Source organism: Battus philenor, unplaced genomic scaffold, assembly GCF_028537555.1.
Source record: "Battus philenor isolate CCGP_79_NKW_IND1 unplaced genomic scaffold, ilBatPhil1.0.hap1 SCAF_5, whole genome shotgun sequence".
NCBI lineage: Eukaryota > Metazoa > Arthropoda > Insecta > Lepidoptera > Papilionidae > Battus > Battus philenor.
The window spans coordinates 16444610-16457358 of NW_027181715.1; the positions used below are offsets into that span (position 1 = coordinate 16444610).

At 32.2% G+C, this 12749-nt stretch overlaps 1 protein-coding gene across 4 annotated transcripts in view; it reads right to left on the bottom strand.

Moving 5' to 3' along the window:
- The window catches only part of ich (zinc finger protein ichor), a 58768-nt gene that overhangs the window by 31313 nt on the left and 14706 nt on the right, over positions 1 to 12749 (bottom strand). The window lies entirely within an intron of this gene.

Below are 12749 nucleotides of genomic sequence, written 5' to 3' on the forward strand. Positions count from 1 at the left end.
TCTATGCAAAACAATAATAATTTAAATGGAATGATGATAATTTATTTGTTTTGTTAAGTTGATAATAACAGTGTTATTATTAACAAATCCTTTACTATGCAAAAATTACATAAGAAGTTTTCGTACATTTTTAACTTTATCTTTTGTGGTATAATAAAAACTTAAATGATATACATGTGATATAAATTTTATTTAGTGATTAAAAACAAAGTAATTGTTGGAAAACTCTTATAATAAAAAACACAAGTCAATTTAACTTGTGTAACATCTTGTGGTATAACAATCGTTGTTGTGGACGCCATGTTGAGTGGAGCGGGTCCTGCCGAATTGCCGCGTCGAACAGGTTTGGCTCCCGGGCTAACGGGACCGGATCGCTGACCCCAATCGACTTTTGGTACGCAAGCGCCGGGGCGGGCATCTCCGCGGACCAACGTCAGGTCTCCGAGACCAGATTTATCTGTGTTGATGGCACTTGACTTGGTTTTTTTTCAATAAGTTTTATCTTTAACCTTTACATGAATGTTTTTAGAAACAAATTTTGTTCCATAACACTCGATTTCATCATGTAAATAAAACTATATATAGGCAATGTATATCTTTATTAAGATCTCAGATAATGCATAAAAAAGTTTCTATATATAGGTAAAAAACTAGCAAAATATAGGTTGTCTGTTAAAGGTTTAGACACGGTAAATAACTATAAGAAATAACACGGTTTGGTAATGTGTTCATCTTCACACATTTGAGATATTTAAAATTCGAATAGAATGCAGACTCAGTTTGATGTCATTAAGAGATGTGACATATGGTTTGACAAAATTTGAAAGACATCCCCTAATTAAATATTATAATTTCTATGCTATGTGGGTTACATAGTAAATATTTAACGGTTCAATAACAAGATGTGCTAAATTACGTATGCCGAAGTGAATAGAGATTGATGAACTATCAAAGAGCTCTGCCGACAGGTGTAGCGGCAGAAACCACGTATCCATCGTTCGAATAATGATGTCAATGAATAAGTTATTAAAAAGAAAGCAAAACAACGCAGTATCGATATGAATAATTTTCTTTTTTTAAATTTTCGAAAAAAGAAATTTTTTAAATTTAGTAAACGAAGTTAGCTTTCGAAAATTTTAACCCAAATATGCTTAGCAACAAAGCAAGACGTTTTAATAAAGATATAAAACTATCTATGCATTTCGATATTGTTTTATGTTTTAATTTTTTCAAGTGAAAGGCTTTAGTGGTGAGGTTATTCATACTTAATGATATCAAAAAATGTTTTGTTTGTCCGTAAAAACGTTTTAAAAATATTTCAAAACAATAATAGACACGGTGTTAATACAAGAAATTTAAATAAGCTGTTTACTCCTTGTTTACTTTAAAAAAAATCATTTATGACACGAAGTATACGTATGTATAATAAAATCCACAGTTAATTTTAAATCTGCTACTGGAGAGATTAAAACATATACATATTATTGTATGCAAGAGTACTATACTGATGTTAATGCGTGGAATTAAATGTTGATGCTCATTCAGGAAGCTAATTATTGTCGCTCGCTCTTTATAAAACTATATTTGTAAAGAGCAACTATTAAGTTTCTAGCCGGCTTTTGGCAGAAAGCCTTCTTAGTCGGTGGTAACTTCCTACGACAACAATGCCGACATATTATGTTGATTTATGTACTTGTAATAAAGAATATACGAATCTTTTAACAGTGTCAATGAATTGCAAGCGATAGTAAATCCTATAAATGATTTGGTTTAACTAGAGTTTTATGGATTTAAAAATTCTCGGCTGAGTTTGTGAGTTCTTGCTGTGGTGCGTTTAGAACCTAGAGATTTAAGTTGAAGGTTGCATTTATTGGTAAACTACATATAATTTTTGATTCTCCAAATTAAGCTTCTCTTACATTATGTAAAGACGTACACATGTGATCACTGTACACGATTCTTCTGGGAAAGTAATATGATTAATATATCCTTACTAAGGATCACACCTTAACATACCAACATTCTGTATAACAATTGTATTTTTGGAAAAATGTCTGTGAGATTTCATTTCCGTTTCGTTTCTACACGACATACATACGTATAATTCATATTAAAGTTTAAAATATTTACGATAGATTATTTTAAAATTTATTCCCAATGAATAGAGTATAAATTTCAAAGTCAACATAATGGGGTTTACCCAACGTATTAGGTCGCGTTTCGTATACGACCCAGTTTTACGCACAGCATCCTTATACATGCGGATGCCGACAGCTCACCCATTCATGATGCAATAAGAAAGCATTTGATACATACCAGTTAAAAGATGAATATATAAATAACTAGCTGTCTATTTATTTTTTCTATCTATTTATTTTTTATTACATCTATAAAACATTTAGCAAACACAAAACTAACAAAGCAATAATAGTAACATACATAACACTGTGCAAAAACTTTTCAGGGTGGCTTTGAACAATTAAGCAACAAATGTTAAACCTAAATATATATATACTAGCTGATCCCCCAAACGTTGTTTTCGAAAAAAAATTAAAGTTTTTAATTAACAAATGTAAGATAAAGGTTGATCGTAGAGGGGTGAAAATTTAGGTTTTTATGTATTTTTGTATGCTGTATCATAATAAAATAAAAACCAAAAAAATTGTCTAAAAAATTAAAAATAAAATTTAGGGGTGGACCACCCTTATCACTTAGGGGTATGGAAAATAGATAGTAGCCGATTCTCAGACATACTGAATACGCATATGAAATTTGGTAAAAATCGGTCAAGCCGTTTCGGAGGAGTTCAAGTTCGAACACCGTGCCACGAGAATTTTATGTATTAGATATAGATATAATCACTTCAAGTACTTTAACCAACATCCTAGGCGAAGGCTTTGTCTTGCAGTTGGCGTCTATCGGCTGATAAAATAACAGTAGATCCTTCATAGATCTGTACGTATATAATAAAGTACCACATGACATTTTAGACCTTAAATAAAACTTAGTATAGAACTCAATAGTGTTTATTTGATCGAAATGTGTGAATATTCGTTTGTTGACTCATTTACTTGATTGATATAATTAATAAATTTCATTTAAATGAGCAACTGTTTAGATTCCGGCTCTTAGAAGATCTGCTTTTCGAGTAGGTGGTAGTTTACTGCTTATAATGATAAAATAATCGACGATTTAAAAGCGCTTGTAAATGACTGCTTAAATCTCTATTTACATTTTAAATTTGGAATTGACTTACACTTTGACAGCATTGACACTTTTTTGTATTTACTTTTTAATTCCAAAATTCTGTTTTTGAATTTCATCTGTATTCAAAGGATGTGTAACTGGCCTATCTGATATAGTCACTTATCTAAATGTATATATGTCGTGAACTTAAGTTATTTCGCCTATATCTACTTAAATAAAGATACTTTTAATTATTGTTCTAATCACCTTAGTATTTAACCTATGATTTGAGTGGGCATTTATCAAGTAAAAGAGGCAGTGTGCAGGCAGAACAGATAGCTTTTGAAGCCTGAAGGTTTTTAAGTGAGAAGTATGTGCTGGTAATGCAGCGTGGTGCATCCACTCACAAGGTGGCCTGGTGACCTTGTTAAGGTTTTTCGGAAAATGGAGACCTTTGTCTAGTTGTGAACATCTCACCTAAATAAGGATGCTCTAAGTAAACTGGCAGGCTCTCTATTAAGTGGACTAACGATAGGTTGTAAATTTTCGTTGTCGTTGCAAATTTTGTGATAAGGCTTTTATGCTGCAACAGCTGCAATGTTGATGATAATGATGAATTAGTTTAATATTCGGTATACTATAAATTTTTTGGTGTCACCACTCGTTATAGTAAAGTTTAGAGGAAAAATAAAATATGATTTGCGAATGTTTATTGTCGTGCAACGCAGACCTTCGGGCCGTCGATTTCTAGTCAAACTTTTGCAACGTTTCTTGCTCTCTGTAATAAATTTACAAAATCTTTATTATATTGGTGAAAACTTGATTACTTTTTATATGAATCAGAACGACAAGTGGAACGAGTAATACGATCAAGTATCAAAACCAATTATGATAGGTGGATTGATTTTTTTGGTATTTTTTATAGTGATGTTACAATACTTACAAACCCATATTTCCGGTATGATATTAATAAATATGGAATAAATATTATTATATACTTGATTAAGTAGATTAATTTAATTTTTTTTTAACAAAACATGTGAAAGCGTTCACCATTCAGGAACCATTATAACTTCTACGTCTTTCTGAATTCGTTTTTATATATATTGTTATAGAACAGGACTTCTTAAACTGTGGGTCGCGACCTCGAATGGGGTCGCGAAACAAAATTCTGGGGTCGGGAGATTTTAATGTCAAATATTTATAAATACCATTTTACTACTACTTGAAAATATTCGAGCGTATTGAGACGGTAAGAATTCACTTTTATGTTTGAAACTATAATAAATTTAATTTTATAATATTTACAAGTTACAAAACGAATTCTAAATCTATATATTTTCATGTGTATATAGTATATTGCTACCTTATAAGTAAATCATCAAAAAATATTAATATATTTTTCTTTTGTGTCGTCGTGAACGACAAAAGTTTAAGAAGCCCTGTTATAGAATATATGTCGTTGCTTCAGCCCATAAAAGCCTACTGTATGGCATAAGTGTCCCCCACAGATATCCATGGAGGGATATATACCACAATCGCCAGGCAGGTTGACTATCACAGTGTGGTATTATTGTATACAGAGGACGCTAATCGAACCCGCGAACTGCGATCGTATGTCTCACTCCTCTACCGCTGAGCTAGTACTGATCACAAGCAATGAAATATTAGCCGCGCTAAATTGATTTTTAGTAAATCCATAACGAAGCTATACTTTCACAATTCCAATAAAAAAAATTTATTAACCATTGTCTAAAAGAGAATTAATTTCACACGTCGACGATAGTGGTCCGTAACGTTGGTACCACTTCGCGGGTTAACGCGGCTGTGAAATAAATAAAATAAAAAAATTGGTTGCGATTATTTTTGGGGTTTTTAGCGCGGGCTAACTAGACATTCGTGTTAAGTGGCGTTTAACTTAGCCGGAACGTGGCTGAACACGAAGTTGGTACTTGACTTTGAAAGAAGGTTTCGCGGTCAGTGTGCCGCGCCGTGGACGGGGGGCGTCTCAAAAAGTGAAAAGCCTCTCTAACTGTTCTCGACTGATTCACGCCGGCAAATGTATATTTGTTTTCGCTTGACGACCCTGAAGGCTTTTGAGGGATTTGTTGACTCTAGTGGTTACTGGAGTACAATGCAAACATCACAAATAATAAACGATTCATAAGCTGTGAAAACGTATAAGTGCACAGATAGTTTATTTTACTGTTCGTATAATATATATATATATATATCTAATATATAAAATTCTCGTGTCACGGTGTTCGAACTTGAACTCCTCTGAAACGGCTTGACTGATTTTTACCAAATTTTATATACGTATTCAGTATGTCTGATAATCGGCTACTATCTATTTTCCATACCCCTAAGTGGTAAGGGTGGTCCACCCCTAATTTTTATTTTTTATTTTTTAGACAAATTTTTTGGTTTTTATTTTATTATGATACAGCATACAAAAATACATACAACCCTAAAATTTCACCCCTCTACGATCAACCCTTAATTTTTTTTGCAAAACAACGTTAGCGGGATCAGCTAGTACATATCTGTAAACACATATATTTATATATATATATGTGTTTAAAATTTGTTACTTAATTGTGCAAAGCCTCCCTGAAAAGTTTTTGCGAACTGTGTTATATATGTTACTATAATTGCTTTGTTACAGATTTGTGTTTCCTAAATGTTTTATAGATGTAATAAAAAATAAATAGATTTTTTATGGAACTTTTATGCGTACATTTAATAAAAATTCAGGTCGAAATAACAAAGCGTCTTATGCGATTTTCAACCTATATAAAAATGTTTTCTTCTATGATTTCCTTTTATACTTCGTCAACGGATGACCGTTAAAACGTAAAGTGCCTTCGCAAGTAACTATTACTTTCTCTCGTCTTTCACAAAATACAACAGTACCGTGCGACGTGATATTACGTACAATTTGTTTGTTGGATATTGATTACTTTCTTTTGTTCAATGACTTTATAGAAAACTGTAAAATTATTTATGATACAGTCGAAAGTTTTTCCTCACTTTAAATCTATAAATCTTCTTTTCTTTAAGACATATTTTATATCTAATATATAAAATTCTCGTGTCACGGGTGTTCGAACTTGAACTCCTCTGAAACGGCTTGACTGATTTTTACCAAATTTAATATGCGTATTCAGTAGGTCTGAGAATCGGCTACTATCTATTTTCCATACCCCTAAGTGATAAGAGTGGTCCACCCCTAAATTTTATTTTTAATTTTTTAGACAATTTTTTTGGTTTTTATTTTTTTATGATACAGCATACAAGAATACATACAACCATAAATTTTCACCCCTCTACGATCAACCCTTATTTTTTATTTGTAAATTAAAATATCATTTTTTTTTGCAAAACAACGTTTGCGGGAACAGCTAGTACTATATAAGAAAGCCTTACTTTTGTTTAATACATTATATTATTGTATTATTTCTTATCTTTAATTGGCGAAACAATAGACATCGGTCTTGCCTGATGTTAAGCGATGATGAAGTCTACGATGCTACATGCTTACTTAGAAGAAACCTTGCATTGAAAACTTCTAAGTTATAGATCCCTGGAAATAATGACGCTGGAAGGTTTTTCCACTCTTTGGCTGTTCACTATAAAAGTTTTAGCGAAACGCTTAGTGCGGTTGGCGTATTGTTGTTTGATGGAAGAAAGTTTAATTTTAAACTTAATTAAAGATATTGTCTAATTGTGTCTATCTAATATAAGAGATGGAATCAAATTATAAATATTGAAAACATATGAATATATACATATACTAGCTGATCCCGCAAACGTTGTTTTGCAAAAAAAAATTAAAGTTTTTAATTAACAAATTAAAAATAAGGGTTAATCGTAGAGGGGTGAAAATTTAGGGTTGTATGTATTTTGGTATGCTGTATCATAATAAAATAAAAACCAAAAAAATGTCTAAAAAATAAAAAAATAAAAATTAGGGGTGGACCACCCTTATCACTTAGGGGTATGAAAAATAGATAGTAGCCGATTCTCAGACCTACTGAATACGCATATAAAATTTAGTAAAAATCGGTCAAGCCGTTTCGGAGGAGTTCAAGTTCGAACACCGTGACACGAGAATTTTATATATTAGATATAAGAAATCCTTATTCAAAGGGTTATTTTTGTTTAATATATTATATAATTGTATTATTTCTTATCTTTAATTGGCGAAGCATTATATATCTGTCTCGCCTGATGTTAAGCGATGACAAAGTCTATGATGCTACATGCTTACTTAGATGAAACCTTGCATTGAAAACTTCTAAGTTATAGATCCCTGGAAACAATGACGCTGGAAGGTTTTTCCACTCTTTGGCTGTTCACTATAAAAGTTTTAGCGAAACGCTTAGTGCGGTTGGCGTATTGTTGTTCGATGGAAGAAAGTTTAATTTTAAACTTAATTACAGATATTGTATAATTGTGTCTATCTATTATAAGAGATGTGATCAAAATATAAATATTGAAATCATATGAATATATACATATATTTATTTAGACGTATTGTATGTCGATAATTCTATATAAATTAATAAATAAAAATGTAATGGTTGGAAATGGGTGTGAAAGTGTTAAACAGGATAATGTACCTCATTTGTCAGTCTCTCAATCTGCAAGGATAAAGAGTAAACAATATTTATTTTTAATATATCATCACGTTATTTATTGTTTCTTTACCTTTTGATTTTTATATAGTGTGTCCTAAACATTAATTTTCAACAAATGAACTATCTAAAATGGTTTGGGCCTGAGCAAAATGATATTCCAGCTTTTTACAAACAGACGCTTTGCAAATGTTATAGCCATTCCTATCAATATAGGACAAAATTACTTGCTTTTCTAATGGTCTGGAATTTTAAATGACTATTTAACTTTAATTTTTGATCACAAAGTACTTTGATATCTCATTTCTCAACTTATATTCTCTTTTCAACTTAAGTATATTTTCGAGCAGATTCTAAACATTTAAGGCTTTCTCTAATGTTGGCCGAGTAATATTAACAGACCAAGTAAAAGACCAAATTAACAAAATTGAACACATATTACGAAAACACACGTAACTTGGAGATAATTAAAACTGTCAAACAGATGCTTGGCAAATGCTATAGGCAATCCTAACAAAATAAGAGTTCTCTGAGTACCTTCACAGGTTCAAGCTCAAGGAGGACCCCTCGTGCTTCTGTGAACCGGGCGTGGGCCAGACCGTGGTCCACCTTGTGGCCCACTGTCCGCCGTTCGGGACTGCGCGCAGATTCCGAATGCCGGATGGGCAAAAAGATAGAGGAAAGGAATGTCTCGGCCATCATGCAAGACGAAGGGGAGAAAGAACGCTTCCTCAGCTACTGCAGGAAGGTGGTAATAAATGCAATAAGTAAAAATAAAACGGAATAATACGTGTTAAATATTTTAACAATAAATAATGTTGCAAAATAAAATAAATTACTAGAATTAAATAGTCCCTGTCCCACACGAGATAGGGGAACGAGAGGTCCCCCAACAGAACCATTAAAGAAGAAAAAAAAACAAAATAAGAAAGTTCATCTGCCTTCCTATTGCTAGTGTTTTTTATTAGCATACAGTTCATCGTCTATTATGTTATTCAATGAGAATTAAAAAAATAGGAAGTTAGAGCAACAGGAATAAGTAATTGATTACTTTTTACTGAATATAAAAGATTAGTGTTTGTAAATGATCAATAGATTTACGTTTCTATTTGAGTTGCGACAGTCGTCTTGGTAATTGTTAAGTGGAGCGGCGCGGTGGGCGATTGTTGGCAACTGTCATAGGCCCACTGTCGGGCAATTAGTTCATTTATCTATTAATATTGTTATCTATTTACGATTATTTAGAACAGGGGTGAGCAACCTTTTTAAACTACGGGCTAATTGAAGGGCCAACATCGTTAGGCGGTTAAGATATATATATATATATATATATATATATATATATATATATATATATATATATATATATATGTCGTATATCAGAGTGATAATTTTAGAAATTAACATAATAAACAATGAACAATGCTAAATAGACTACCGCTAGATTATGATGTTATATCTAGGTTAAACTATTTTTTTATTCCATTTTCTCTTTCCTTCTTTCACAATCTCTTATATTACAATTTCCTTCTGTTCTTCACAATCTCTAACTTTTTTACATCAAAATAATCTTCCATGCATTACCTTTCTTCTATTATCTTCGTTCGTAGGTGGTTAGGGAACTAAATTTTATTTATAATTTTATTTTTATACAATTATGGCCAAATTCTAGTCTACTAGACCACTATAAGCTCTAGGCTGCTATAAGCTCTAGATTGCTATAAAATCTAGGCTGCTATGAACTCTAGGCTGCTATAAGCTCTCAATCATCCTGTATAAAGTGATCAAAATCGGATACACTTGTAACTTTCGGTAGTACGGAGTCTAAATGATGTTAAAAATAATTAATTTTGATATGTAATAACCTGAATATATGATATACATTAATCACTTTGAGTTATTTACACCTATAACCGATCACCCTGTATAACAACGAGTTCCGTTACATGCGTGTTCTGAAAGTAGCGTAAAAATATTTGCAGAGTATAGTAGCGTGGTTTTAGATGCTCATTATCAGTCAATGCATGCGCTCCCAGTACGGTCGGTGCTCGGGCATGAAACGGCCTTGCTGCCCCTTCCCCCCGCTCCCCTCCACGCGTCCGCTACGTCACGCGGCCCGTACTCTAACTGTACTGCACGTGCCCACCCATGCGTACCGAGCACAACCTATCGACACATCTCGAAACGATTCACAAAATAAATTGAACTTTAAAATGAAAGCGATAAAACTCAATTTACAATACTACTTTGTTAATAACATAAGACATTAGTACATGCCGTTACTGTATTGGAGAATGCAACTTATCGGTAACCAGATAAGATTAAATTTTACTTGAATAGTAGCTGGTTGAACGTAAGTTGGTATATCTTATCAATTGTACGCGTTTAAAATGCTACCGTATTTGTTTAAACATAAGGTTGTTTTTAAATGTACTTTGTATCGAAGACGGTACAAAAGACCGTGCTATTACGTAAGAGACAGTTTAATTGAATAATTCATACAGGTTCGTATTTTGTTCGTTGAAAATATTGTATCGGATTTTAGTCCAAATATTTACTTTAAAACGTTTACAAATATCTTTTTGTACACATATATGATAAAGTTTCACAAGATATCTTCCTTTCCTTAGCTCTAAATCAGAGTTCCCCAAACTTTTTTGTATCGTAGACCCCTTGCCATGTTTTTCCGTGTTGGGTAGACCCCCTACTTACCTGATATTGATTTTCTGTAAATTTCTAACTGTAGTGAAGTTTGGTGTATGTTCAAAATGTATTGCGACCACAAAGCGAATACCAACATCCTATAACTTACACAATTTTATAAACATATTTAATAATTTTTGTACTTCATAGGTACTTTTATAAATTATGTAAATGTTTTGATTAATTAATAGTATGTAATTAATTTAATAGTATGATGTAAGTAAATAGGTACTTTCAGTGTAAGTGTTGAGATCCACTATCTTGGACCCCCATTTTCATTTTATGGACCCCCAATTTTTTTCGCTGACGTAGACCTCTTGCAGGTTGTCATAGACCCCTAGGGGTCGATATAGATCACTTTGGGAATCACTGCACTAAATCTTTAATTGAAAGTATATTATTAAATAAATCTTGTTGTGGCATTATTAAAATGTGTATAACTTAGTTTGTTGACTCATTTGTTGAAAAATTGTTAAATTTCATTTAAAAGAGCAACTGTTGAGTTTAGAGTCGACTCTTCTCAACAGATCAGCGTCAATCTATGATAGCATACTATTTATATTAAAATAATCGACAATTCAAAAGCGTATGTAAATGGCTACTTAAATAAAGATACTTTGAATTTGAATACGAAGAATTAAAATGGTAGAGTAGTCAAAGATCTTACTTTGATAGTTACGTAAATATTACTATATTTATCAATACTATATAGTTAAGGATGTCATGCCCACGGCTGGACATAGGCATCTCACTTTTATTTCCAGTAGGTCCAGTTAGAAGAACCTTGCATTCTGCATCTTCTATCAAACTAAACCAGGACATCTATCTTCTTTGAGGTTGGACGTTTTACGCTACATTTGCCAGTTCATGACCTCCATCTCTCCTTAAGGCACTTTCTGCTATGACTTCAACTAAGAAAATAGCTTGTCAATATTTCTTAATCGATATTTCTTGACTCGATGAAACACGTGTTTAATTATTTTTATAAATCCTTCTTATATTATCAATAAAGGCAAACATAATATCGAATGAAAAATATTAATGAAGATAAATAAATTAAATTAAAAATTATAATTATTTAATAAAAATAACATATGTTAATAAGTTATAAATAACATAACGAGATATGTTAAAAATAGCCTCATCTGGTACGGGCGCTCACACCGTTATGTCGATGCAAGGACCTTATGTAAGAGTGCGTTTACACTGGCGTATTTTTAAGACTGACTTTCAATTATTTTTTATTAGTGAAATATAAACCAGGGCGTTCATCTCGTGTGATAACGACATAGTAGCATCTAGTCAATACATATTTGTTATAAGTTTGAAATGGTTGAGTGTATTGCTATTTTTTTTTTCAATTAATATATCGTTTACCTTATTCAAAAATCAACGGTTTCAGATGTAATAAAAACGTAATAGTAATATAATAAGAAAAAATCTTATTATATTATTGTTTACTGTCTGTCCGTGCAGATTTAGTATTGCCAGAAGTTAATAGCCTTTCGATAAATTATTGTAATGTATACTGATAAGTTTAGAAAGGGTGATGAAAAATGAGATAAACATTCACCATTTTTTTTTCCTAATTGGCCTCCGCTATTGGGAACATCGCGTACTCCCTATCTTGTGTGGGACAGGGACTATTTTACATTATTTAATTTTTCACGAACATTTTTATTTTCTCACCCTTCTTTTGTTCATCATATGATATATCGTTCGTTTTGTTTCTGTCTTACCACAATTCTTCTGTCATTCCCTTTCATTCGCATTCTAGCCTAACTTAACATTACATTACCTAACATTCACCATTTAAAAGATTGTACACCTATAGCCAATTATATATGGACGTGATTATCTATACTTTGTTATCTGTAGTAAGTCGCAGTGGTAGTTTCAGCGCATAGGTTTCTTTACGTGAGGCATATGGGGGATCCCTCTGGAAACTTGTTTGTGAACAGAGGGAATCCTATATAATTAATGCACAAAGTGTGAATTATATAAGATTATCTCTCGGGAGTCGAATTCGCGACCTATGATCGTAAGTTTCAGTTCTCTACCGCTGTGCTACCGCTGCTATGAACTTTCGTTTGCAAATTATTGAGTTGTTTATCATGTTGTTGTTTCAAGGTACCTTAATACTTTAAGAAGAGGAATTAACAGTGTGTCCTATAAATCAACGTCAAGTCCAATTCTGACTAAAATATAATTAAAAATTAT